The sequence below is a fragment of the Lathyrus oleraceus genome, chromosome 6 (assembly GCF_024323335.1).
Source record: "Lathyrus oleraceus cultivar Zhongwan6 chromosome 6, CAAS_Psat_ZW6_1.0, whole genome shotgun sequence".
Taxonomy (NCBI): Eukaryota; Viridiplantae; Streptophyta; class Magnoliopsida; order Fabales; family Fabaceae; genus Lathyrus; species Lathyrus oleraceus.
Genome location: NC_066584.1, coordinates 390,806,227 through 390,811,113, shown reverse-complemented (window position 1 = coordinate 390,811,113; position 4,887 = coordinate 390,806,227).

The following is a 4,887-nucleotide window of genomic DNA, read 5'->3' as shown; positions in this document are numbered from 1 at the left end:
AATTAAATATCCATTGGCAATACTAGGTGAAAATCTTTAATTTTGTATCCCAACAAATTGTCGGTCCATAAACCAATGTTCTTCCTATTACCAATATTCCATCTAATATATTCCTTCATAAAGGAAAACTAATGTTAAATGTCATGCCATATTGAAGAAGAAATATGATGCATGATTGGTCTTTTGTACATTAGGTATCTACTAATAAGCATATAAGACCATTGATTATTGATATTTAACAACTTCTAATAAATAGATAAACAACCATCTTTGTTATTATTTTAATATCTCTCAGACCAATACCTTCTTCAAAAAAAAGGTGAAGAAATAACTTCCAAGATGTAATAATCAACTTTCTTCTGTATATGCTACATGTCTACACAAAATTTCTGATGCAATAATCTAGTTTGTTAAAAAGATTGATTGGCCATCCATAAATCCTAAGATTATACATAAGCATTCCTTGTATCACTGACTGGGCCAATTGAACCCTATCCATCATAAAAAGAAGTCAGTCCTTCAAAGTAGCTAGCTTGGCCAATACTATATTTCCTATAATCTAATGATGATGAATTCTAGGTCTGCCTTTAAATATAGAAACTCCAAGATGGTTAAATGGTATTTGTTCAACAATGAACCCAAGCATATATGAAATACGACTCAATGTTGGTCTAGAAGTACTTCCACCATAAAATTTACATTTAATTGAGCTGGCATGTTAACTAGAAATCTTATCTTATTCTTGAAGGAGTAGGTTAATAATTAAACACTTTTCTTGGCAGCATCAGAAAATATCATAAGGTCATTTGAAAAAATGTATGACTAGGAATGGTTGTCTTGAAAACTAATATGCATGCCAACTTACCCTAATCCACCAACATATACAATTACTTACTAATTGTCTCTTCAACAATGCATAAGAGAAAGAGAGACAAAGGATCTTTTTGCCTCACTTCTTTAGAGCAAGAAAAAAATCATGCATCTTTCCCATTTATCATGATTGATAGTTTGGTTAAGTCTAGAGTGTTAAGAATCCAATCACAAAACTTTTGGTCAAAGTCAAATTGAACAGGAACTTTAATAAGATATTGTCAATCTAAAGTATCAAAGGCTTTTCGTATGCTTATATTCAAAGCCATACTATCTCCATAGGATTTCTTATCCAACATATTAATGATTTATAAAGTAATACCAATGCATTCATAAATATGCCCACCCCTAATGAAGTCTCTTTGGTGTTCTTAAACAATTTTAGGATCTAACATGGTCAACATATTTGCAATGATCTTAGTGATGAATTTGAATTTAAAAATTGCAAGTTCTATGAGGTCTATATTGATCAATACAATATGCTTTATGTTGTTTGGGAATAAAAATCAGAATGACTAAATTGAGATTAGGAATGATTCAAGCTTATTCAAAGAATTGATTTAGTGAACTGATCACATCATCCCTATTGTATCCCAATAGACTTGGAAAAACATCCCTCAAAGCCATCAGGGTCTGGAGCAAAATTGTCATCCATATTGTGCAATGCATTCTTAATTTCCTCTAACTAAGATATTCTAGTGAGATATTCATTGTCCACACGAGTTATAATTTGTGGGATAGTTCTCTCCACCAGATCATTATAACTAAAATTATTTTGTGAACTAAAGAATATTTTGTAGAAGTTAATAACATGATTATCTAATCTAATTCCCTCGTCTAAAAAACTATTGACATTCCTAAACCTGCTGATTTTGTCAGTAACATATCTCAATTCGGTTGTTTTGTGAAAAAACTTTGTATTCATATCTCTATCTTTAAACCACATATTCCTTACTTTTTTTCTCCAAAACTGGTCTTGCATATGCAATGTCTTATCTAACAAAAATTGATTTCACATCCTATTTGATTAAATGACTATTAATTTGGATAATGTTGTATGTCTCATGGTCACCCCATATATGATGTCATCTATTTTTTAAGTCAAATATGAATGTTGATTTTGTTGTCGGGTATTTGAGGGTGTCAAAGACTAGAGCTCTTAGAGAAATTATGATGACACTTTGTCATTTCATGTTTTCTATCGAAGAAACAAAGAAAAACAAGTCAAAGATAATAAAATTTGATGAATAATGGCCAAAGAATGGAGCACAAATGACCAAGTATGAAAAAAAAAGAAAAAGCAAGTGAGCCACTTGAATAATTATGCGCTTCATCGTGTGTGATAGAAAAGAAGAAAATTGGTATCTCACGCCATCAGGCACGTGGAAGAGCGGCCAATGCAGCAATGTGCGCGGGATGCAGTCCATTGCGCGTGTGATGGGCCCTTTTTCTAGGAAATTTCTAACGCGTTACGGTACGATTTGATGGCTATAAAAAGGCAGACTTTGGACTTTTTTTAGGGGTTCTACGACTGGAGACCGAAGAGTACGATTTCCAACACTAAAGGTGAGTTTTTGAGCGCATTTGAAGTATTGGAGGCCAAATTTTCAAGTAATTCTTATGCAATCTTAATCTTATCAATTGACATTTTAATTTTATCAGTATGAATAACTAAACACTTTTAGGTTAGGTTTTCTCTGATGAACCTATTTCAAATCTGTTGGGATATATGTTTAATTTGATGTTGCATGAATTATCTTAGTTATATTTCTATTTAATTTCTTCTTTTACTTAAAGCGTATTACTTGAGATACTCTGTTAATGTGATTTTGGACGTATAAGGGATACTGACCCTTAGCCTATGCGTCTAATCTAGGGCAATTATCATACTTATGCTAGTTGAATAGGGGTAAGAGACCTCGGGTAGTGGCCTTAGAGTTAACATACTGTATCATCACCTGATTTCATATACGCTGGTTGAATAGGGATATGAGACCTCTAGTAAGAATCAGTGAGCTATAAACCAAGGGATTGGGTATAGTGGTCTTTGGAGTTAGGTATAAATTTTTTGTTCTAAAGTTGTATGAAAAAGAATAAGTTTGAGGTTGGAAGTGAGCAAGGTTTAAGTTTGGGGTTGGGCTACTAGAGAAAAAACGGTCAAAAATTCAATTTTTTTTAGAAAATAAGAAGTTAAAAATAACTTTTTCAAAAAAGAAAAAGAAAAAAATAATACAAAATGAATATCGAGGACCACAATAGAAATATCTTCAGTACCGTTAATCAGGAAAAGAGTTTGTATGATAACAATAGAAGAACTGGGTACCTAACTCCAAAGGTTTAAACCTATTTTCCAAAAAAAAATATCCTACCCGAACATAAGCCATGTTACAACCGAAAAAGCCCTCAAGTGTGTGTGTTTTGATTTCTTTAACAAGTTCTATTAGAACATCATTAAACTCAATATAAACTGTTTTGTAGGTTGATTGAGAGACTACGCTATCAATTGAGTGAGTCATGGTGAGATGAGAGACATGTTGAGTACTTGCCAAAGATTGAGGATGTTTTTTGAATTTTCCAGGTTGCAGTTGGAATCTAGAATGGTGGTCAGGTAAAACAAATTTCATATGATGTTGTTCACTTATTATTGTTGCAACTTATTTTTTTGTTTGGAATTTGCAGTGCAGGCAAGTTACTTTAGGACAAACAACAATTCAAGTTTGGGACTACGATGACACTCTATCATTGCATGTTTTCTGATGAAGAAACAAAGAAAAACAAGTCAAAGATGATCAAATTTGATGAATAATGGCCAAAGAACGGAGCAAAAATGACCAAGTATGAAAAATTGGGGACTTAGAGAAATTTGGATGAAAAGGGAGCAAAAGAGAGCAAAGCACTGGAATAATTACTCGTTGCATTGCACGCTATTGTGCGCGTGATAGAAAGGAAGAAAAGTGGCATCGCGCGCCATCAAGCGCGTGAAAGAGCAGTCAACGCAGCATCGCGCACACGATGCAGTCAATAGCGCGCACGGTGAGCCCTTTTTCTGGGTAATTTTTGACCCGTTCTGGTATAATTTAGCGGCTATAAAAAGGTAGATTTTTGACTTTTTTAGGAGTTCTGCGACTGAAGACTGGAAAGTATGATTTACAATACCGAAAATGAGTTTTGGAGCGCATTCGAAGTCATTGGAGGCCAAATCTTCAAGGAATTCTTATGCAATCTTATTCTTATCAATTGGTATTGTAATTTTATCAGTATGAGTAGCTAAATACTTTTAGGTTAGGTTTTTATGATGAATGTGTTTTGAACCTGTTGGGACATATGTTTAATTTGATGTTGTATGAATTATCTTAGTTATATTTCTTTTTAATTGCTTCTTTTACTTAAAGTGCATTATCTGAGATACTCAGCTAATGTGATTATGGACGTACAGGAAATACCGACCCTTAGTTTATGCGTCTGATTTAGGGAAATTATCGTACTTACGCCAGTTGAATAGGGATAAGAGACCTCGAGTAGTGGCTTTAGAGTTAATGTACTGTATCATCGCCTAATTTCACTTACACTAGTTGAATAGGGTATGAGACCTCTAGTAGGAATCAGTGACCTATACACCAAGCAATTGGGTATAGTGGTCTTGTTAACTCGTCATGGAAATATAACGACGCCTATTTATGTAATGCATTAGACATCAACAAAGGAGAAATAGGGGATTCTAGGAAAACCTGACCATTTTCTCTAAATTGTCGGAACATTTCTTTTATTTTCAACTGCAAACTTGAAAACTCCACAATTGTTATTTTTTATACTTGCAAAACTATTGTTTTGTTAAATAGCAGTCCCTGTGAACTCGATATCTTTTTTATTACTGCAACACTATCGATACATTTGTCGAGAAGTCATCAGATTCAAACTTGTAAAAGAGTATGCTATCCCCAATAGTGATTGTGTGATTTGCCTATGAATCATCGTAAATCATATAAATTTTCTACGATGACACATTTCCTTAATCAT